Genomic DNA, 26,075 nt, shown 5'->3' with positions numbered 1-26,075 from the left:
TCCGATTTTTTTACATTAGTACGACCACAGCTTCCGCTCAAATTATTATTTTAAGAAAGCCCTCGGTGAATCGGGCTAAAACAGTTTATTTTACCGAAATGCGGTCAAAAGTTATGGTATAGTAAAACTGATCGCGAGTTACAATACCCCATACCTCAGTTTCAACATAAGTTAATTTTCTACAAAAAGCTTGATATATATTTCGCAAAGTAGCCTACATATGGAAAAAACTACTGACCTTTCCTCTGATGTAAAAAGCAATAAAGTGTTTGGTAGATAACGGGCCTACTGCCTAATATATAATGGGTTCTGTGTAGAGAACCACATTTTTATCCCATGCTACATATTGTCTCTCCAAAAGTTTATGTAACACCACGAAATATTCGTCCTAGAGCCCTTATTTGGTATGCCGAAATTCATATCTCGACGAGATAAAGCGATTTAGTGATGTGTGTCCGTTCATTAAAAATTGTAAACAAGCTTAAGCCCGCAATTATGGACCGATTGTAACGATTTTTTTAAGGAGTTTGGGTTCGGGCCAGAATAGAAATGATTAGTTTTTGGTGATGATCGTGAAATGTTCAGGGGATGAAATGGATCAAAAACAAAATTTTAACCAATTTTGTAGCGGCTCTGTAGGTAAAAATAATAACCCGCAAAATTTTAAACAAAGTTTGAGTTTATGATGAAGAAGAAGCGTACAAACCAACGTGAAGATCAGATAATACTTAGCGGGTTAAATGGACTGAAACTTTTGTGTGAAATTGGTAAAAATTTCAATAACGTAGCGGTTAAACAACGGAAGTAGTAGTATTACATAAGTGGGTTTCATTACATTTTAGTTTGTGTGAACTAAATTTTCCTTTCCTGCTACAAAAATTTCTTTGTCATGCTAGATAACTTTTTGGCTTTGGTCATAAGTATTATACATTACATCTCTGATATTTGATAATTAAATTTTCACAATCATTGAAAAGAAGTTCCGTGGAGAGCGATTGTCCAGGGATAGTGGTATAGGGTATCCCATGGTCGGCTCCGTCCGACTATAGACTTTTCTTACTTGTTTAACATATACAGTCACAGCTTCCACGCAACTTATCTTTTGAGTCCAAAAACATTTAATTTTATCCAAAAATATTTAATTTGCATAATATGCCACAAGTCGCGTGTTCTACAAGGGTAAACCTTGGCTTCAGCTATGTTAAATTTTCAAAAGTATTGCTGATATACCCTCGTTAGCATAAATGCTGAGGGCATAAATAGTAATCATTCGACCCCCACTACCAAGTAGGAAAAAATTTTAATTGATCGTAGTTTTGTACATCGTTAAAAATTGATTTCAAATATTAAATCGCGAAAATTGCATCCAAACCCTTTTCTATTTTTATACTCTCCGCCATACATAGCACGGAGGGTATAATTAAATTTGTCATTCCGTTTGTAACACATCGAAATATTTATCGGAGAACATATAAAGTATGTATATTCTTGATCAGGGTAAAATTCTAAGTCGATATAACCATGCCCGTCTGTCCTTCTGTCTGTTGAAATCTAGATACAGCTCGCAATATTTAAGACAGAGCTTTGTAATTTGGTATAGAAGTTTCTATTACTCCTAGGATGTTTGGTATTGCAAATGGTCTATATCGGTATACGTTATGATATGGCCCCCATAGAACGTTACCACCAGATTTTCGGTATTTTGAAAGTTCTAGCTTCATTATCACACCGAAATGGCAGAAATTGTTACTTAGTTTTCTTTGGGAGTATAGAACTTTCCCCAAGTATTTTGTCGGGATAGGTAAACGCCTTCATATAGCCCCCATAGAACAATACCACCCGATTTTCGGTATTTGAAGGTTTTAGCTTCATTATCACACCGAAATGGCTGAAATTTGGTTCCTAGTCTTCTTTGGGAGTATAAAACTTTCCCCTGAATTTTGTCCATGCCTTCATATAGCCCCATAGAACGGTACATCCCAATTTTCGATATATTGAAGGTTGTGGCCTCAATATTCCAACGAAATGACAAAACTTTCCACCTAAAATTCTTGGGTATAGGTCCACGCATTCATATTGCCCTTAAAGGACGATTTTCGGTATTTTGAAGGTTTGTGGCCACAACGTTAAAAATACCGAAAATCAGCCACCGAAATGGCTATGGTATTTAGTCTACGTTAGAGGTAAAAACCTTTCAAACAGAAATTCGTCGGTATAGGTCCACATTTCGATATAGGTCCACATCTCGATTTGTGACGTCAATATCCACCGAAGTGACTGAATTTTGTTATTTAGTCTTCCTTCCATGGGGTTATAAAATCTTTCAGAAGAGAATTATCAGTATAGGTCCACGTCTTTCTATATCCCCCATACGTACCTCTTGATTTTCGGTATTTTGAAGGTTTTACCCACATTATCTTACCGAAATATCGGAAGTTTGGTATTTAGTCGTCTTTAAGTTTAAAAACTTTCCGCCACAAATTTGTCGGTATAGATCAAAGTTTTGATATAGCCCCCATAGAATGGTACCTTCCGAAGTTCGGTATTTTGAAATTGCTGAAATTTGGTATTTAGTCTTCTTCATAAACGAAAGGAAACTAGTTGTTCCATTTTACTTCAATACAACTCATGGTGGAGGGTATAACAAGTTCGGCCCGGGCCAATTTAACGCCGTTCTTACGTGTTTAATAAATAGCTGATAAAACAACCAAAAAATTTTGAAAATATACTGAAATGTTTTGCTGATGAGTAGCATCACCACTGTAAAATGTAAAGGAAATCAAAAAAGTTGAATCGTTCCGGCACCTTGCAAATATTTTGTTCTAGTATTTTTTTTAGGGAAAGCCGAAAAGTGAGCATCATTCTCATTAACATGAGAATACTCTATGCTTAAAGAGTTCGGTTTTTTCACTAGAAAACTCATCATTTCAAAAACTGAAAAGCCAATTGATAATTTCCTTCGCCGGGATGAAATCATGATATTCGTATGAGTAAATTTTACAAGCCTGTCAGTGCATTTTTAACATTACTCTCTGTAATAGAGAATAATGATGACGTTAAGCCAATGGGGGAATACTCCAGACTTAAAGCAATCAAATCAAAATCCTCATTTTGAAAAAGTGTCCGATATAACTCAGAAATCCCCATATTTATTTCAAATATATTAAATTCAATATTTATTACGCCGATGAAAATGTATGAAAAGAGGTGCTGTAGAAATAATCGTCTCTACACTGCTGTTGAGCCATGTGTTCCATGTTCCAAAACAATTACTTTTTAATTTTATTAATTTTCTCGTTTAGAGTTAAGCTTAATGATCTGAAATTATTTGCAAGTGAAAAAGGAAAGCCATGGACTCGAACCCACATAGTCACCAAATTACGTTACCTGGTTTCATTGGTGGTAAAGCAAATCTTCGGACGTATCGACTATGTAATGGCTTCTCTGTCCTAGAACTTATCGTTTTTCAAATGCAAATGTGTTTTTATACATTAACGGATATTTGGCCGTTGAAATGTATTTTCTTCACAACAACCGCTTTTTGCGATGCCTTTGAAGTTATGAGTTTTGGCTTTGAACGCTAACACGCCTTTTTAAATAATTCACAACAAAGAACCCCAAAAACTAGGTTTTGGTGGCCGACGTACATTTTGTTTTTCGACATAACGAAACTATAGTCGTGCTATCCATAGTTTGACAGTCTACTCAGCTCTAAGAAAAACGTCAACTTGCAAGATGCTTTATCAAAGCCGTCGCTGATTGCCCTGTTGTCGGCATTCATCAATCCGCTGCTTTAGCAAAATTACTGCCAATCGTCCTGTCGTCAGCAGCTATGCCAAATCCGTCGTCACACTCATCGGGCCGCTGCTGTGCCAAACATGATAAAACTGTTTATTTGTGTAAAAAAGCTGTAACAAATCACACATTTTTACCCATTTAATTTCAATATAAAAAGAAAGAAAGAGGATACTCTCTGGCATATTTTTGCGAATACGTAACTTTGTTCCAAATTGTTAGTTTAAAGTTCTAGTCCACTAAAATTAGAATTTCACTAAAATATCGTACTTAAGGAAAAATAAAATAGCTCACTTTTTGTAAACGCTACTGTAATCTATTAAAATATTTCTTAAACACAGTACCTAAAAATCAATATACACAATATCTGTTACAGTTTTAGGGAAATTACTGTTTCATTCTTTAGAAATTTGCAAAAATTGCGTATTTTCCAAAATGGGCGTGCACCAGGGAAATCGATTTCGGAACCATTGTGCGACGCCTGTATTCAAACTGCATTAAAGAGATATATTTAAACCTTCCACCAGAATAAAAAGGGTATAATTAACTTTGTCATATAAAGTATGTATGTATATTCTTGATCAGCATAAAATACTAAGCTGATATAACCATGTCCTTCTGTCCGTACGTCAGTTTATAATTTGGTATAGAAGCTTATATTACTACTTACTACTATTACTAGGATGTTTATTAAAGGCTGAATTTTGTCGGTGTAGGTCCACCACTTGTTATTGTCCCAATAGAACTTTTTCGGTATTGGTCCACACCTTGATATAGCCCCAATAAAACTTTCCACCTGAAATTTGTCGGTATAGTCCCACGCCTTGCTGTAGCCGCAACAGAACGGTTGAAAAATCCTTTTGAGGTTGAGAGCCGCTAGTGAGTACGTTAAGAACTTGAAAATTTCTTTTGGGGATAAGAGCCCTTAGTGAGTATGTTAAGAACTCAAAAGAAAATATCTGCGATAGGTTAAATGTTAGAGATCTTGCTAGATGCATTTTTAAGGACAAGGACGAAACGTTCTACAAAAGGAATCTCCATTCCCTTTCACTGAAGACATTTAATCTCAAAACGAAGCTACAATAACGCTAAACTGAGATTTAATGCCCTTTTCAGAAGCATTATTAATGACAATCCAAAATTGCATCACGTCAAAACTTAGAAATTTGACCTAAACCGAAAATGTTCTTCTTGGTTCTTAACACAGTCACCATGGGCTTTCATCAGCGAACGGACTTTTTCACCCACCAGATCATGGGTTCCAATTTGCGTCACAGTGTAATCGTGTTCATTAGTAGACCCAACAACTTCAACACCTCAGCACTTTCACCAACCACGAGAAAGATTACTGACTAAATCTCAGAGAGTTTACTGCATATCAGTCGTGGACTAAGGTTGGGAAACGTGAATTTCGATTAATCGATTAGTCGACTCGTTGCGTTGTCGTCCTCGAAGTACAGTCCTCATCAATCGCAGCCGAAAAAACATCAAATGTCTACTCAAACCAGAGTAGTTTTGCCTCAACTACTTCCTCGTTAGTGAAGCCGGTTCATTTCCTACTGGGCAAAGATTCGATCGCATTTACAAAAGGAACAAAAGTATACCATAATACAACGATCGAGTTAAATCACCGAATAAGAAGCTGAAAGAATGGACCACGATTTGGATGATATCGCTTACCCTCTTTGATATTCATTGCATCTAAAACAATTATTTCGATAAGAATTTAGATCACCTCATATTGTAAACACTAGGGTTATGACTTTTTGACATTTTTTCTCAAAAATGATTTCCTGTAGTGAGAATGAATGAACTTTTGCCTACTAAAGCCTAAAATAACATTCATTCCATTTTATTATAAAAAAAGGTTCCGCACAAACCACTTTGATTTTTTTTTAAATTCTATGAAATAAAAAAAAATATTCTCAAAAAAATTTTTCCTGTTGCACGAATGAACAGAAAATATTGAAAAAGGTCCCGCAAAAACCACTTTTAATTTTTATGATATACTAGCGGACCAGGTCCACGTTGCTGGTCCTGGAAACAGTTTTATTTTATCTTCAGATTTGTTTGTGTCGATATGCAATTTTAACATACCGCCAAAAACTGATGACTTGAGGCATGCATTTATTTCATCTGCTGGAATAGTATAACTGGAAGTGTTTGTCTGAAATCTAAAGGTTAACTGCTTCTTAAATTATTATGTGCCATTGTAAATTCGTTCCAGGTGATAACTTATATTTAATATTGCATATGAGACCTTCATTCTCTTGAATTTCCAGTGGCAACTTAATGGCAGCTGTGCCGTCCATCCACCATCTTATAATGTATATCTTATATACCTGATGAAGCTATAGCTATCGATATGTTGCCTTCTAATTTAAATACTTGCTTTCCAATAAGACCAAAGCTTCGTTATGCATAACACCTGGTATTTCCATTGATTTGTAGCATATTTAAGAAAGTGGGAGTGAACGGGTCTTCTGGTTTGTAAATTTTACATACATATATAGCGCATTTAAAATATATGACGCAGGGTATAACCCGCACCTCCGAAATTTAACAAAATTTATAGCCTTTAGGAATCCAACGGCCATCCCTGTACATCATCTGAAAATTACATGGAAGAAGTTTAGCAGTTTTGAAGATATAACCTACTTAAAAAAGTGGGCGTGGTCGGCCACCATTGTCTATCGACTTAATTTTCAAACTCCGCTCCACCGAAATTGCACAAGATATATAGTTTATTTTTACCAGGCACCAGGGGACATATATGCAGTCTATTTTGACCAGGATTATTGCGGTACATTCCCTGAAATTTGTAAGAAAATCGGCTCAAAAGTTTCACTTTAAAAAAATTGATTGGTCGGGTTTTAAAATGAGACCAAAATGAGACCATAGGGTCGGAGACACAACGACAATTGCCTCGCAAATTAACTTTCTCAAAATAGCGTTTGTAAAAAATACGGCATTCGGAAGGTGGAAGTTCGGAGCAGGGTGGTTAGGAAAATGAAAGTTTTGAATTAGGGTGAATCGGTGGGTGGACGTTCAGAGCTTGGGTGGTTCGGAGGGTGGACGTTTGGAGCACGGTGGATCGAAGGGTGAAAGTTCGAAGCAGAGTGAATCGGGGGGTGGAAGTTCGGAGCAGTGTGGTTCGGAGCGGGGTAGAGCGGGGTTTTGGGGCGGGGTGGTCCGTAGGGTGGAAGTTCGGAGTGGGGTGGTTCGGAGGGTGCAAGTCCGCAGCAGGGTGGTTCGGAGCGCGGTGGTTCAGAGTGTAATAGTTCGGAAGAATTAATTCAATCGTTCATTTCAGTTTAGCTCACAAAGCGTTTTTTATTAAATCAGACATAGAGGGGGGTACCTCCCTCCCGCCCCTCCGAAATTCAACTAAATTTACAGCCTATTTTCACCACGGGTACTCCCTGTACATTCTCTGAAATTTTCAGGAAAATCGGTTCAGTAGTTTTGGGTATGTAACATATTTAAAAAGTGGGCATGTTAAAATGGGGTTTATATAAAAGTAGGGCATGGGGGAGGTACCACGCCCCCTACAAAATTCAAAAAAATATATAGCCTATTTTCACTGCGCGTGTTTCCTGTACATTCTCTGAAATTTTCAAGAAAATCGGTTCAGCCGTTTTTGAGTCTATACGGAACATACAAACAAAGATACTAACATACACACATTTTATATATTAGAAGATTTATAATTTATAATTAAGATTTTATGTAATCTTATGTAGAAACTCATCACGCTATTATACAGGGATATGAGGTTGTAAAAAAGTCATAACCCTAGTATACACTCTCATTACCCATAAAGATGAGTTTATAAACATTGTACATAAATAAGCCAACTTAGTTAAATTATATGTATTCATATTTATGCAAATAAAGTAGGTTTTGAGATATCGAACAACATATTATTGCTGACACATTGAGTGAAAATTTATTTATTTATTTCTTCATAATTAATATGCGGACTTTTAATTCGAATCTACAGAAAAAAAGTGAAAAAAATACAACTTCAATAAGACCAGAAGCAACAATGCAAGAGCAAAATAATAAAGATAAAATAATTATAACAATATAAATAATAAATAATTAATAAATTATCGAATGCGAATCGAATAGATTACTGAGATGCACTTGTGTCTGGGCAATTTATACATTTCTCAGAGGCAACTAAACCCAAGATAGTACCCACATAAATAAATGTTTTCTTTAGAGTCAGTAGCAGCAATAGATTTTCAAATGTTTTCAGAATAGCCAGTCATAACAATAAGAAAAAGCGACCGGTGCAGAGTGATTAAATGAGTGATTGAATGAAAAAAGAATTAAATAATAATAGTCGTCACAATAGTATTAGTAGTGGCAGTTGTTGTTGTTGTTGTAAGCAATACTTAATGTAATTCTTTTAAGTTTTTTATTGTTTTCTTCATCATCGCTTCTTTACAATTGTTGTTGTATTTCTCTTAATAGTCACGAGTTGTAATAACAATTCATTAAATCGTCTGCTTTTTTGTAGTTGTTTTCTGGTCATACTACTGTGGGCTACTGTGGTTATTGTTATTGTCTGTGTGTGCAGCCGTTACCGCCAATGCCCGTTTGCTATTATTAATTATAAAGTTTTTTTTTTTTGCAGTTTTTAATTGTTGCTTGAAACCAAATTATTTATACTGGAGTTTAATGAAGATTTTGTTGTTGCTGTTTTAGGATTTAACTGTGCGGCAGCATTGCATGTAATAGCAATAGTTTTGTTTGTAAATTGTGTCTATCTCCTGGGGTTTGAAGAAGGTATGCCAATAAAAAGATGTACATGCAATACGAGACATCATTGTTTCGAAATACTTAAGGGGTGACCACCACTTGTAAATTTCAGAAAATCGAAACAATTTTTATTGGCTTATTTTAAAGCAGTATTAGCATGGAATATGAGGTAAATTTTTCAAGTCAATCGGAACAATATTGCCTGTGATATGAGAAGGGAAAAATTTAATGTGTTTTGTATGCAACATATAAACTAAAAACGTGTTTTTCTCGAAATGGCATTTTGAAATCGGTGCCAACTCTAGCTAGAGAAGTAATGAACCGATTGTCACACATTTTTGTGGGGATATCAAGGACATCTAGTAATTCAACACACGATCTTATTTTTAAATTTTTTTTGCCCGTTTTATGACCAGAAAAGATTTTGAAATTTTGAGGTTTCTGTAAAATCTAATATTTTATAAAATATCGATCGATGGAGTACTAGATCTTTATGTTCTAAAAAAGCACACCAAAATTGATGACGATCGGGTTATTAGTTTTCAAACTAGAGTTTGCACCGCAAATAGCAAAACAATTAAGAACGGCGTTAATTTCGTTCAGGCCGAACTTGTTGTATTGAAGTAAAATGGAACAATTAGTTTACTTTCGTTTATAAAGAAGACTTAATACCAAATTTCAGCATGTACGGCAAAACAATGTGGCTAACCTTCAAAATACCGAATTTCGGGAGATACCGTTCCATCGGGGCTTTATCAAAACGATAATATAACTACAAATTTCTGGCGGAACGTTTTTAGACTCAAATTTCCGATAATTCGGTAAAACCTTCAAAACTTGTTATACCACCCACCACGAGTTGTATTGAAGTAAAATGGAACAATTAGTTTCCTTTCGTTTATGAAGAAGACTTAATACAAAATTTCAGCAAGTTCGACAAAATAACGAATTTCGGGAGGTACCGTTCCATGGGGGCTACATCAAAACGATAATATAACTACAAATTTCTGGCGGAAAGTTTTAAGACTCAAAGAAGACTAAATACGAAGTATCCCATAATTCGGTAAAACCTTCAAATACCTAAAATCAAGAGTTACGCTTCTATGGGGATGTAGGAACCCGCGGAATATTTTATAACCCCAGGGAAACTAAAAAACAAATTTCAGTTTTTCGGTTGGATATTGACGTCACACCTTTCAGAAATACGAAAATCGGGAGGTACCGTTCTAAGGAGGCTATATGAAGGCCTGGACGTGATATAGGTCGAAGTTTTATACCGCCAACGAAGACTAAGTACCAAATTTCAGCCATTTCGTAGGGTAATGAGGCTAAACCCTTCCAAATACCGAAAATTGGATGGTACCGTTCTATGGGGGCTGTACTAAGGCGTGGACCTATTCCGACAAATTTCATATGAAACGTTTAATGAAACTAAATACCAAACTTCAGTCATTTCGGTGGAATATTGAGGCCACAACCTTTAAAAATAGCGGAAATAGGGATGTATGGTTCTATGGGGGCTATACTAAGACGTGGGCCTATACCTACAAGTTTCTGGGAGAAAGTTTTATACCCCTAACGAATACTAAATACCAAATTTCAGCCACATATGAGGAATATTGAGCTCACCACTTTCAAAACACCGAAAATCGGAAGGTACGTGCTATATGAAGGCGTAGACCTATACTGACAAATTTTCACAAGGAACGTTTAATACCCAAAATGAAGACCAAATACCAAATTTCAAGTATTTCGGTGGATTATTGTGGCCACAACCTTCAAAATACCGAAAATCGGAAGCTATGGGCGCAATATGAAGGCGTGGACCTATACCGACAAATTTCTGTGTGAGAGGTTTATACCCCCAACAAAGACTAAGTACCAAATTTCAGCCATTTCGGTGTGATAATGAGGCAAAAACCTTCAAAATCCCGAATATCGGTTGGGAAGGTTCTATTGGGTCTTATCAACACGTGGACCGATATAGCCCATTTACAATACCAAACATTCTAGGAGTAATAGAAACATCTCTATCTTAAAAATTGCGAGCTGTATCTTTATTTCAACAGACAGACGGAAGGACGGACATGGTTATATTAACTTAGAATTTTACTCTGATCAAGAATATATATACTTTATAGGGGCTCCGACGAATATGTCGATGTATTACAAGCGGAATAACAAATATAATTATACCCACTATATTATTTTTCAACTATAAAAATGCTTACACTAGATTATAATGTGCTGCTGAAAAAGAAAATCTTCAAAAAAAGTTTGATAGTTTCCTTGGAAAAAGTGAAAAATTGAATTTTGTGGGGGGTCACTCCATAAGCTAAGTGGCCAAATGGCTAGAAATCTATTAACAGAACTTCAATCAGAATACCACAACACTTTCTGTGTGGGATACCTTCCCTAATAAATAATTTATAAAATCTATTATGTATGAGAATCTAGAATCAGTAAGTTTTTTCACAAATACTCGTATTTATTTTTTTAATTCTAACTGCAATTGTTTTCTGTTATAATTATTTTAACTCATCGCTAACGTCGTCATCCACAACTCTCATGCTCGCCATCTGTCTGTCCTCATCACCATCATAATCATCACTACATACATACAGCATTGTGTAAGCAACAAATCTTTAGTATTAAGCCAGACATTTAACTCTGCCAAAAGCCTGCATCTGGAATTGAAGACCGCTTCATCGTTGTTTGATGAAATTACAACCTGTGCCGCGTCTGTGTGGCAGTTGTTAATGGCTGTAATTGTTTCTATAACAAATCAAATCATTTATAGTAATTTCTTGTTTCGCATTTGTTTCATATTACATTTTTAGCACAGAATTAGAAAAAAAAACTGTTAGCAAATTATTCCTGTATGTATGTATGTAGATTTGTGTCTACGTTGTTAATGTTGGGTATTACAAGTTGAAATGTTTCATTAATTATAGGTCGGTTAATTTGTGTTTAAATTTCATTAAAGATGCTACCGATCGATATTCACGTTGATTGGTTTATAATTGCACAATTTCGTTACCTATTTTGGTAGAATTGTTCATCATAGCGTTATACATACACATTTGAAGATTATCTTGAATGTCAGAGTTTGACTTAAGTGTTTATGTCAGTATCTAAGGGATTAATTGTTTACAAATATATAAAATCTAAGTAATGTATTTACACTTTAAAAATAATAGCATCAGAAACATTTAGAAATCGGAAGGGGCCGAACATCTTATTCTATTATTATGCCAGGAAGTATATTGAACATATCTTAAATAAGATTTGCTAATATAATAATAATTGTACCACAAACATCCCAGTATTGTGTTTACATCTTATTAAGTCCGAGGATGAGAGTATATCTCTGCTGGCACAGCTGACTGATGTTTATGTGGTGGATTCCGAGGGGTTTGAAATTCGGACAGAATCAGAATTCTGATGTTGGATGTATGATTACTTCAGGTCTATAGGGATGATATGAAGTGGCTAACAGTTACTAAATACTACTAAATTGCGTACTATTTTTACACTTTAGGGGTGAGAAGGATAATGGTATATGTAATTGTTCCACAAACATCCCAGTCGGGACAAGGGAGACTTCTCTCATATCAATGAGTGCACCCCGATTCATATTAGCTCAATGATATGTGACCTACAGTTTATCGCCGAGTGCGAACGGCGCACAATGGTTCAGGAATCGATTTTCCTGGCCAAAAATCAAAATTTTGTTTTGTAACAGATATTTAATTTCTATATGGGATTCGATAGTAAACATATTGAAACTAAGGAAACCAAAAAATTAGGTCAAAATATTGGAAGGTGCGGGCGTGGGGTGCCCCTAAAGACGAACATTTTTCCAATTTTTGAGAAATACGTAAGTTTTGAAAACTTCTGGAGAAAGAAATAGCTATTTCTCGGAAACTGTAACATAAATTGCGTTCGCTTTTTTTTTTGTTAGGTAGGTAGGATTGTGGCCTTTAAAAATAAATTAAACAAATTACCGTGGTGTTTACACAAAATGCGCTATTTTATTTTTCCTCAGGTACTAAATTTTATGAAAATCCAAATTGAGTGGACTAGAACTTTTGTGGAACAACATGGAACAATGTTCTGTTTCCACAGAAATATGCCCGAAAGTCTCCTCTTTTAGCCCATATATACTTTTGTTCCCGTCCCGTTCCGTCCGTTTAACACTTTTTTAAATTTATTGAAATTACATGGGTAAAAATGTGTGTTTTTCCATACCAATTCCCATATCAATTACAGCTTTTTTACACAAATTAAAATTTTTTGGTGTATATGAGTTTTCATGTGAGTTATATAAGTTTTATGAACACCCAAGGAGCATTTTATTTTAATTTTTGAAAAGATTTAAATTTTTTGCATTTTTTAATGTGAAAAATTTGTAAAAAAAAAATTTTTTTAATTTTTTTTTCGAATTTTTTTTTTTTAATTTTTTTGGCATTTTTTTAGTTTATTTATTGGCGTTTGACCATCTTTAATATATAAGAAGATATAAAAACACAAAAGCACTGATATTTTGATGAAAAATAGTAAAAAAATTCAAAAGTTTAACTTTGACATTGAATTCCTCTGCAACTACCAGACCGAAGTTGACCGCTTATAATTCACCAGAAAGCTGATTGTGTTATCTGTCTAACAAAAAAAGAATTGTGAAAATATCTCTATCCGTTGAAAAGTTACAGAATTTTGACCAGGAAAAAACGATTCTGAACCACTGTGCGGCGTGTCGTACAACACCACTTGTAGAGAAGTTTTACTCAGGAAATGTCGCCAATATTACTGAGGGGTATTTTGTCACCATTGAAAATTTGATGTTGCCTAGCCGGGGAATCGAAACCACGACCTTCTGCGTGCAAAGCGGGTGTGCATACTATTGCACCACGGTGCACACTGGTCCCATCATGCGACAAAAATCGAAAAATCGATATCAGCAAATCTCTGCGACAATTCAGCAAATTGCCTCTATACATATCATATTTTGATATTCCTGCACTGTTTTTGTAATTTATAACGGTATTTAACAAAACAAAACAGAAGAAGTTGACATTTACGTATGATATCATAAAAACTTTAAAAACATCAGTAAGGTTGTGACTTCTTACAAGGCAAGTAACTCAAAATTGAAAGGATAAAATTATTTTTTTTTAAATGGAAGTTTTAGTTTAAAGAAAACTTACTTTTACATAAAAATTTGAACACATTATTCGCATAAAATGTGCTGGAAATCAAATTTTTTATAATACTTTTTTGTGGATTTTTTTTCAAGTCCTAAAGATTGAATTTGAATTTTACTAACTTCGCCATCCTTCGCCACTCTCCAAATTTTCAGAATAATGTTCGAAATAGTGTCAAGTTTACAAAAAATTTGGTTCCAGCTGCATATATTTGCATTTCCGTGTGTGACATTAAAAATACTGAGTGAATATCCCGTATTACTGTATTCTCAGTTTCTTCTTTGTTTTGTGTTTGAATTATTTGTTTTGGTATTTTCTTTAAAGATTTAGACATTTTTGTTTTGGGAAATACTTATGGGTGTATTGTTTTACATTTGCATATTTTTGATATATTTATGTATGATGCTACATCTATTATATAAAACTCAAATGACGTTCGTACGTGAATCAAAAACTCGACCAATTTACAGCCGATTTGGTTCGCGTTTGTCTTAAAATGTTCGTATTTATCCAAGGAAGGATCTGACGTATTTTATTTTTGAGATATCGCGAAAAATACGCAAAAATTTGCAAAAATATATTTTGAAGAAAGATTGTCAGTGAATATTGTCTTAAAATTTTCGTATTTATCCTAGGAAGGATCTGACGTACTTTATTTTTGAGAGATCGCGAAAAATCCGCGAAAATCTGCAGAAATATATTTTGAGGAAAGATTGTCAGAGAATATTGTCTCAAAATGTTCGTACTTATCCAAGGAAGGATCTGATGTATTTTATTTTTGAGATATCGCGAAAAATCCGCGAAAATTTGCAAAAATATATTTTGAAGAAAGATTTTCAGAGAATATTGCTGTATCGCCTGAACGTAACATTGGCTACATAAATCGTTGAAATTCCACATTGATCTGGAGATATAGCGTCGGAATCGGAGGTATGTCCAAAATTTAAAAGTTGTATGCGAACGGTAATAGATTTAGTCTCCAAAAATTGGATGTGTGGCGGAAAATAATTTAGGAATAAGAATGCCAAATTATATTAAAATCGGCTCAGATCTCGAGATAGCTCCCAAATATATTTTTGGCCGATTTGATACAACAAATACGCTATGTATGTTGCAATTTCAATGAAACTTGGAATGTGTGACAGAATTTGGCGTAGAAATAAGTATGCCATATTGTAATGAAATCGGTTCAGATTTGGATATAGCTCCCATATATATTTTCGGCCGATTTCAAGTATTTGATTCAATACAATGTTGAATATGTGACGGAATTTGGTAGAGAAAAAAGTGTGCCAACGTATACTGAAATGGGTTCAGATAGAATATGGCTCCCATATTAATTTTCGGCCAATTTCATGTATTTTATGCATTAAACACGCTATGTATGTCCACTTTTATTGAAATTTGGTATGTGTGACGGAATTTGGTGTATTGTATACGCACCATCTCGGATGTCAATTTTTGAAATTTGTTTTAAATTGTTTAATTTAAATAATTTTTTTAATTTTTGTAAATGAAAGTTTGAAAGACGTTTGGTCTTAATTGTTAGCGTTTATTGACAGATTAAATTGGTGTTATCATTTTCTACATGATATTTTGTGGAAAATGTAATAGGAAGCACGCTGAAGGAGATGGCTATAAAGGCAGATAGTAAATGCACAAAGTCACATAATAGGTCACAAATTTCTTTGAATTTGAGAGGTGACGGGGTGAGCAGAGGTCTTCATAGAATGCCGAGACGAAGTAGAAATCACAACATTAGTCGACGTACGAATAGTGCGAGATTGACAGCTGCTGCAAGAACATCACAAAGCTATGGACAACTTGCAACAAACAAACTCAATCAACACGAGAGCGAGTTGCACGATCACGTTCTCGCTTGAATGAAGATCGGCGACAAGTACACAATATTGAAGATAGAGAAAGAATGAGAATGACGCAACGAGTGCGTAGACAAAGGCGTGTTAGATTGGAGTTGAATCGTGCTGCATTCAATTACGATAGTACGATTGATTACAGCTCGCTTCCGGATGTTGCCATTGGAACGACGAATGTCCTTTGTGAACATTGTAGCGCACTTAAGTTCAAAACTGAAGCACCGGGATTATGTTGTGTAAATGGTAAAGTTCGATTGCCTGCCTTCAATCCACCACCAGAGCCACTACGAACGTTAGTATCCGGAGCAACATCAGAATCAAGACATTTCCTTAAGAATATTCAGTCGTATAATTCCTGTTTTCAAATGACTTCTTTCGGCGCGACAAATATCATTAGGGAGGACAATTTCATGCCAACGTTCAATGTAATTTGCTAATTTCTGTTAAATGTGGAATTTTTGCGTTTGACGTTCTGACCTCTCTGGTTATTCTTTAATGCAGATTCAGGGTCAGGTTTATCATAAAGTTGGGTCGTTGTTGCCATTCGCTGACGCAAATTATCAATTTTTGCAAATCTATTTCATTGGAAATTCAGTCGATGAACTGAATCAACGATGTACAATCTCTCCAAATATCAGAAGACAAATAGTTTCAGAATTGCAAGATCTATTTCATGAACACAATACATTAGTTAGGTTGTTTAAAACGGCATTGAATAGAATGCCATCTGATGATCATAGGATTGTTATTAGCTTCGGATGGACAACATGAACGAAGATTTAATGCACCTACCATCGATGATGTGGCAATTGTAATTGTTTGGGAACAATTTCTCCAAAGAGATATTGTTATTCAACGCAGAGATGATCAACTTTAACGCGTTTCTGAGCTTCATCTCTGTTACGATGCCTTCCAATATCCAATTTTGTTTTGGGATGGTAAAGACGGTTACGATATAAATGTCAAAATGCATGATCCATCAACTGGTAAGAAGTGAAAATATAATGGTTGCAAATAACAAGTGAAAAGGCATTAAGATCGGCCGGGCCGAACTTTGCATACCCTCCACCATAAATTATATTGGAACCAGGTTTCAGCCGAAAACCGAGAGGTACCGTTCTACAGGCAGGGGCTATACTAAAACGTGGATCTATATCAATAATTCTGTGCAGAAATAAGTGTGTAATAGCATTAACTCAATAATGTGTGCGAGATTTGAATACCAAACATCGGGAGATACCCTTTAAATTTAAATGGAAGGTGCTTACACCTGGGAAGTTTTTGCGAATTTTGAAACTACAATGTTCAAAGATGAGAAAAATCAAAAAACTAAACCAATCGCCGGAGCGCTTTTTAAATACATCGCGATACAAGTTGACCTTTTAAGGGTATTTTAGGTCTTCACGATTTTGCTTGGAAACCGCAAGTCCTTACGAAATGGGACTGAAGAAAATGTTGTAGCTATGAAAATTCTCTACAAGATTGACTTTTATGATATCTTTGTAGTTTTTACCATTATTGAGATATATAGAAGTTCAAGACTGTATCGCCTCTTTATAAAACAGTATTATACACAGTGCACCTTAACCATCTTTAAATGAAAATGCTTTCACCAGGGAAGTTTTTGTGGATTTTGAACAGCAATATTTACAGATGAGAAAAATCCAAAAACATTAAAAAATCGCTGGATGGATTTTTTTTAATAAATGGCGATCAAAGTTGACATTTTTAGGGTTTTTCTAGGTTTTCACTATTTTGTTTGGAAAATGCATGTCCTATTGAAATGGGATTAAAAAAAATTGTAGCAGTGACAATTCTGATATTTTCCTAGGATTTACCATTTTTGCGTTATAGAGGTTCAGATGAAACTTTCAAATTTTTTTCTTAGGTCTTCAGGATTTAGCTTGAAAACTGCAAATCATTTCTAAATGAGACTAAGGAATATGTTGTTGCTTCGAAAATTCTCTACAAGATTGGCTTTCGTTTTTTTCCCTAGATTGTACCGTTTCTGAGATACATATATAAGTTTAAGTTGGGAAATTGCAGTCCTGACATTGTTTTATAAGGAGGCGATACAGTCAATTCATTGTCCTAATTTGAACTTCTATATTTCAATAACAGTAAAATCTACGAAGATATCATTAAAGTCAATATTGTAGAGAATGTTCATAGCTACAATATTTTCCTTAGTCCCATTTCGTAAGAGCTTGCGGTTTCCAAGCAAAATCGTGAATACCTAAAAATACACATAAAATGTCAACTTGAATCGCTATTTATTTAAAAAACGCTTCGGCGATTTGTTTAGTTTTTTTTATTTTTCTCATCTTTGAACATTGTAGTTTCAGAATTCGCAAAAACTTCTCAGGTGTAAGCACCTTCCATTTAAATTTGATTCAAGAGCACCGTGAACATTATATACTCCACATAGAACGGTATCTCCCGATGTTTGGTAATAAAATCTTACACACATTATTGAGTTAATGCTATTACACACTTATTTCTGCACAGAATTATTGATATAGATTTGTTTGTGTACGCACCTAATGGAAAAACCAAGAATGTTGTTTACCAAAGAGCATTACAATAAATTAATTTAAGAGAAAACCCAATTTGGTGTTTTTTGTAGGTTTTCATACCCCAATCCGATATAAAGTTTCAGACTTGGTGTCTAGCGAAGCAGACGGGGTCCACTAGTATAATATGAAAAACAAGTAAAAATGTAATGTTCGGTCGCACCGAACTTTATTATATCCCCTACCATTAAATATCTGACCTCAAATCGAATAATTTGTTTCTTTTCTTGTCCACGATACCAGTCGGAGACGTTTTTTGACCACTAAGAACTCCAAATAGCAAATTACAACCAATTCGAACCGAAAATGTAGATAAAAACCTCAAAATAACTGAAATAGCGAGAAACCGTAATATGAGGGCTACACCGAAACCTGAACCTAAGACCACAATTTTTGGCGCGGAAGGTTTTTGATCATTGAGAACTCCAAATGGCAAATTACAACCAATTCGGGTCGAAAATCTTGATAAAATCTTCAAAATACCTGAAATCGGAAGGTACCGTAATATGAGGGCTACACCGAAACCTGAACCTAAGACCACAATTTTTGGCGCGGAAGGTTTTTGACCATTGGGAACCCCAAATACCAATGTACAGCCAATTAGGGCCGATCAGATTAATCCGACGATTATAAACATTTTTGTCGCACCTTCCCATACAAGTGGGACCACTGTTTATATGAGCCATACAGATAAAAGGTGTTGTATTGAAAAATGATATGTGTGTTTGTTGAAAAAACAACAAATCGTCCACTTTCCTTTATTTGTGATAGACATACAAGAAAAACAACGAAACTGATATTAACCTCAGTTACTTTAAAAATAATATTTGATAAAAATGTATTTATGTAAACAATTTTTTTACACTACTCCACAGTGCGTAAGTTTGTTTTGCCCAAAATTCATGTACAGTGGTGGCCAATACATTTGCAAGAAAAGTTTATGTTTTAGAACAATTTCTTTAAAATATTTGTTTTTTTTTTTTTTTCAAAGTAAAATTACGAATTTGTTTGCAATTATTTATAGTTTAATGCTTCAAAAACAAGAAAATCCGGTGTATTGGATTCCTACTTGCAAGTTTGCAATAAATTCAGTATATATACACGCAGAGAAAAAATATTTTTCGCTTTTGTTGGAACAAAAATATATGTTTTGGTTCCAAAAATGTATTTGTTTTGTTCAAACATTGTAATCCAAATCCAAAAATACCATCTTTTGTTCCAAACATAGTAAACAAAAAAAAAAAACTTTCGAATTTCCGCAATATTGTAAAAATCGTTAACAATACCGATTGTAGGAACTATCATAATCTAATTTTGTTTACAAAAAGTATTGTCAACCCAGAAAACCAGCCCAGTAATTTTTGATTTGAGTGTATATACTTCTCATATACACTTTTCACATAACTTGGATATAAATGTCGCGTATAATATTGCAATCATTGATGAACACAATACATGGTTTGCTGCATTGTCTGACAACAAAGCCAAACAAAAAGCCACAAGCACCCACCACAACATAAGCAATAATTAAACACCATAACAAACTCCGGTATAACACCAAACCTCAAAGCACGACGAAGATAGAAGAATGAAACAAAACAGAAACAAATAAAAACAAGTAAGAAAAGTCTATAGTCGGACGGAGCCGACCATGGGATACCCTATACCACTATCCCTGAACAATCGCTCTCCACGGAACTTCTTTTCAATGATTGTAAAAATTTAATTATGAAATATCAGAGATGTAATGTATAATACTTATGACCAAAGCCAAAAAGTTATCTAGCATGACAAAGAAATTTTTGTAGCAGGAAAGGAAAATTTAGTTCACACAAACTAAAATGTAATGAAACCCACTTATGTAGTACTACTACTTCCGTTGTTTAACCGCTACGTTATTGAAATTTTTACCAATTTCACACAAAGGTTTCAGTCCATTTAACCCGCTAAGTATTATCTGATCTTCACGTCAAACTTTGTTTAGAATTTTGAGGGTTATTATTTTGACCTACAGAGCCGCTACAAAATTGGTTAAAATTTTGTTTTTGGTCCATTTCATCCCCTGAACATTTCACGATTATCACCAAAAACTAATCATTTATATTCTGGCCCGAACCCAACCTCCTTAAAAAATTCGTTACAATTGGTCCATAATTTCGGCCTTAAGCTTGTTTACAATTTTTAATGGACGGACACACATCGCTAAATCGCTTTATCTCGGACGAATATTTCGTGGTGTTACATAAACTTTTGGAGAGACAATATGTAGCATGGGATAAAAATGTGGTTCTCTACACAGAACCCATTATATATTAGACAGTAGCCCCGTTATATAGCAAACACTTTATTGCAATTTACATCAGAGGAAAGGTCAGTAGTTTTTTATACCCTCAGCTTTTATGCTAACGAGGGTATATACACTTTCATACGGTCAAAATGTGCCTCATCGAAATAATGGTTTTAGACCCCAAGTATGTTTGGACGAAATGTGTTTCAGACAATTTGGAGTCGATTGAGCAATGTCCGTCCGTCTGTCTGTCCGTCTGTCTGTCTGGCTGGCTGGAGCGCACGATAACTCTCGAACGGATCAACCGATTTGATACAAAATTTGGCTTTCGTAATATTTGGTCCAAACTTAGTTTAAGTTCGAAGATGGGTTATATCGGTCCACTCCTTCCGGTACCTCCCCCACAAAAGTTCGAAAATGTTCGGAAAATTTGTACGTACGATAACTCTTGAGAGGGGCAACCGATTTGGTCCATTCTTTGCTAATCGTGAAATGTCTACCAGACTTAGAAGAGGTTTCAATATGGACTCAGTCGGTCCACTCCTTCGGGTACCTCCCACACAAAATTTGGGATAAGTTCAGTTTAGGACCAGCTCTGGAATCGCTTTGATTTTTGTTTCAGCAACTTGTATTCACTGGCCCCCATACGACGGTACAAGCTCCATCAGGGGCAAGTCCACACTTCCTGAGTAAATAGCCTGAAAGTTGCAAAAAACCCCATAACACCGTTTGAGGTGGTTGGAGCGCAAGATAAAACTCGAACTGATCTGCCCATTCGGTCCAAAATATGGCCTTAGTAATATTTTGTCCAAACATAGTTTGAGTTCGAAGATAAGCCATATCGATCCATCAGGGGCAAGTCCACACTTCCTGAGTAAATAGCCTGAAAGTTGCAAAAAACCCCATAACACCGTTTGAGGTGGTTGGAGCGCAAGATAAAACTCGAACTGATCTGCCCATTCGGTCCAAAATATGGCCTTAGTAATATTTTGTCCAAACATAGTTTGAGTTCGAAGATAAGCCATATCGATCCACTCCTTCAGGTACTTCCCCCACAAAAGTTAAAAAATGTTCGAAAAATTTGTTCGTACGGTAACTCTTGAAGGGAGTGGCCGACTTGGTCCATACTTTACACATCCTAATGTATCTACCAGATATAGATCAGGTTCGAATATGGACTATATGTGTCCACTCCATCCGGTACCTCCCACACAAAATTTCGGATAAGTTCACTTTAAGTCCTGCACTGAAAGAAAAATGCTTCGTTGTATCAATGAAGGGGTTTCATTGATTATTTTTCATTGATGCTATGAAACGTTCCATTATTATAATGAAATGTTTCATTCATGCAATGAAACTTTACGTTATTTAAAATTCAATGATTTTTGGTTTCATTGTATAAACGAAACGGATTTCATTGATGCAATGAAACTTTTAATTTCTATAAATTTAAAAAAATATGTATGTTTTGAATTCAAACTAAACAGAATGGGCTAAAAACACTAGTACGCAAACATCTTTTTTAAAAAAGTGGCGAAAAATTTATATATTCGATGTGTTTGGTTTGCTTTAAAAATGAATGAAACAGTTTCATTATATAAATGAAACAGTTTCATTAAATAAATGAAAGAGTTTCATTAGATAAACGAAACATTATTGAAATTCCTTTTTGCGTTTTGTATTCTTTGTAAATCTGTTAAGTTATAAAATTTGTCTTCAAATTATTTCGTCTTTATTAAACAAATTAAATTTTTGATAATCATAAAAATAACACATTTATATATTGGCTACATACATATGTATAGAATCATAGAATCACATACATAAATATGTATGCATGAATATTTTCCAAAACTAGCAGATACGTCATCAACTGTACAAAAAATGTAAATATATTTTTTTAGGTGTTCAGATGTTCTTTTAAGTGAATTTTCATTTATATTTTTCTTGTAATGGAAGCATTCAATAGAAAATCCAAAGATGAGTGGAATGGCGAAGAAGCTGTTACCATTGGCCAACGAAGCATCTCTTACTTGGAAAAAGAAAATGTTGTATTGTTGTATAGTTTTCTGCCCAACGGCGAAAGTTAAAGGTAAGTTAATGTTTAGAAAGAAAACCAGATAAATTACTAAAACTTGTTTTATGGTTTACAATTTTGCTTACAGATGACCACGCTCTAAAGGATAATTAACTTCGCTGAAAATAAGTATGAAGTGTTTAATAATGTGAAATAAAAATTCAAATATTGCTTATATTATTTTTTGTAGTTGTAGTGGAATTACGGAGACTGTCCATGGCCAATGAAGCACTACTCCCTTAAGAAGAACATGCTGTACCCTAACATCGTGGACGTACACAGGGGATGACATAGCAGCAAAAGTTGGAGGTAAGTTATTGTTTAGAAAACCAGTCAATTTGTCAGCAATTTGTTTGTTGTTTCAATTTTACTTACAGATGACAACGCCCATTACTATCATTAATCTGCTTAATAACTGAGGTATTAAATATGACTTGTTGTATTAATGGTCAAAACTGATTGCAATAAAATTAAATAAACATATTTAGCATTGACTTCATTTTTGTTCATTACGTGAGTATGAAATGACTTCATAACATGAATGAAATCCTACGTTGTATCAATGAAATTTGTCATTGATTTTGAACCAACGTAAGGCTTCATTGCATAAATGAAGAAGTGTCATTAAAACAATGAAAGTATTTCATTGCATTAATGAAAAAGTTTCATTGCATCAATGAAGGAGTTTCATTGTATTAATGAAAAAGTTTCATTGCATTAACGGAAAAGTTTCATTGCATCAATGATGAAGTTTCTTTGCATAAATGAAGGAGTTTCATTGCATTAATGAACAATTTCGTTAATTTTACTTCAATGAAACTCAATGAAACTTTTTTCATTTATTCAATGAAGCTCAACGTTGGCTCAAAATCAATGACAAATTTCATTGATACAACGTAGGATTTCATTCATATTACGTAGCTTTTTCTTTCAGTGTGCAATCGAATCACTTTGATTTTTGTTGAAGCAATTTGCATTGGCTGCCTCAATTACAATGGTAACATTTTTTTCAAGGGCAGGTTCATACTTTTTGAGCAAACAGCTCGAAGGCTGTAAAAACCCACTATGGCACCATATGTAGTGGCTGGAGATCCACTTCCATAATGGTCAATGTCGATCCATTCCTTTAAGTATCTCCTCGGCAAAACTTTTGATCTTTAATCTTAATCAAAAGTTTTGTCGGTTTATACGCCCAACATTTTTAAACCCCCCTAAATACATACGTTTTTTGGAAAAAAAATTGTTTCAATATACAATAGTTTTGTTAACGACTCCGGCTTCGACTCCGGGTCGACTCCAAGTATAAATTCCTATATTACTAAAAATGAATCAAATGTGTAAAAATTTGTAACTTTTTCATATGTTTGGGCCCATATAGGCTAATATGTTGGGTTTTCCTAACATATTCTTTAGAAAGGGCATTCGTTCGAATATAATATATATTTTTGTGGGCTTAACAAGGACAGCAAAGACTAGTTCTTCATCGATCGATTGTGTTACAAATATTTGGTTTTTAGGGAAATAATTGATAGAAAAAGTCTAATTTTTCAATTGTTGGCTTAAAATTGAAGTTTTTGGTCATAAACGGACATACACAATTTGAAAAAAAATCGATCGATGAATTACTAGATTTTGATGTCTTTACTAGGTTTTTATCGAATCACCTAATAATTAAGATTTTATCTAATCTTATGTAAAAGCTCATTAAAATATGATATGGGGTTGTAAAAAGTCTACTGTGTTATGACCATCTGTTAGTTAACTTATACGAAATGTAGCGAAATATATAAACATACGGTTTTTTAAGAAAGAAACGGGTAAAACTGAGATAGGACAATAAAAACGTGACAATATCGATATTTTGGATGTGGGGATCCTACATAAAATTTTCGGAGGAATCTGACCTTTTGTTACTTTTTCAATTCAAGAAAAAAAGGACATGGAAGGAACCGAGCTAGAATGACAAAATTTTCTATAATAACATTCCTCATTCTATTTAACTGAAAATATGTTATCTCAAAATGATGCAACAATATCGCCTCTAGTATAATATGGAGGGTATAATTAAATTTGTCATTCCGTTTGTAACACATCGAAATATTCATCGGATACTCTATAATGTATATATATTCTTGATCAGGGTAAAATTCTATGTCGATATAACCATGTCCGTCTGTCCGTTCGTCCGTTTGATGGAATCAAGACACACCTCGCAATTTTTAATTCGGTATATTCGCAATTTGTAATTCGGTATAGACGTTTCTATTACACCTAGGATGTAAATGGGCTATATCGGTCCACGTTTTTATATAGCCCCCATAGAACGGTACCACCCGATTTTCGGTAGTTTCATTATCACGCCGATATGGCTAAAATTTGTTACTTAGTCTTCATTTGGGCTATAAAACTTTCCATATGAAATTTGTCGGTATAGGTTCACGCCTTCTTATATTGGTATTGTAAATGGGCTATATCGGTCCACGTTTTTATATAGCCCCCATAGAACGGTACCACCCGATTTTCGGTAGCTTCATTATCACGCCAATATGGCTGAAATTTTTTACTTAGTCTTCATTTGGGCTATAAAACTTTCCATATGAAATTTGTCGGTACAGGTCCACGCCTTCTTATAGCACCCATAGAACGGTACCTCCAGATTTTCGGTATTTTGAAGGTTGTGGCATCAATATTCCTCCGGAATAGCTTGGTATATAGTCTTCATATGGAGTACAAAACTTTCCACATGAAATTTGTCGGTATAGATCCAAGGCTTCATATAGACCCATAAAACGGTACCTCCCGATTTGCGGTATTTTGAAGGTTTTGGCCTCAATATTCCAACGAAATGACCGAAATTTTGTATTTAGTCTTCATTTGGGTTATAGAACTTTTTCCCAGAAAAGTGTCGGTACTTCCCCAAATTTCGGCATTTTGAAAGTTAGTCACATATTTTTACCGCAATTTGCTAGAATTTGGGATTTAGTGTTCTTCATAAACGAAAGAAAACTAATTTATAATTGCATCGGGGACAGAAGAAAAGGGTCATGTTTCCGATACACAAATAATATCATAAATGTCAAATAATGTCGATAGTGTAATGTCTGTTTAAGCCACTTCTTTGCCTGGACAAAATATTGACCCGTTATTGCAATTTGCATCAGGGGGTAAAGGTCTTCTCTTCCCATATGTAGGCTAATTTGCCGGTATATGTCCTCCAGGAAATAAAATATAGACCAACGATACTTTTTTATTTTTCATACAAAAGTATTGGTCTATTTCACCCGCTAAATTATATAAGATCATCTCATCAACTCTTACCTCGTGCAAAATTTCGTGATTATTGAGCTATAATTGCGGCCTTTAGCGTGTTTGTGATTACACTACAAACACAAAACTGGGTATATTAGGCTGTAACTCTGTTATCTAATCATGTACACCAACACAATTGACATTAATGGAAAGGTCAAGCGTTCCTCTTTCCAAGTATAGCTT

The sequence above is a fragment of the Musca autumnalis genome, unplaced genomic scaffold (genome assembly GCF_047663935.1).
Source record: "Musca autumnalis isolate F117 unplaced genomic scaffold, ASM4766393v1 scaffold_1, whole genome shotgun sequence".
NCBI classification, from domain to species: Eukaryota; Metazoa; Arthropoda; class Insecta; order Diptera; family Muscidae; genus Musca; species Musca autumnalis.
This window is presented reverse-complemented; position numbering follows the sequence as displayed.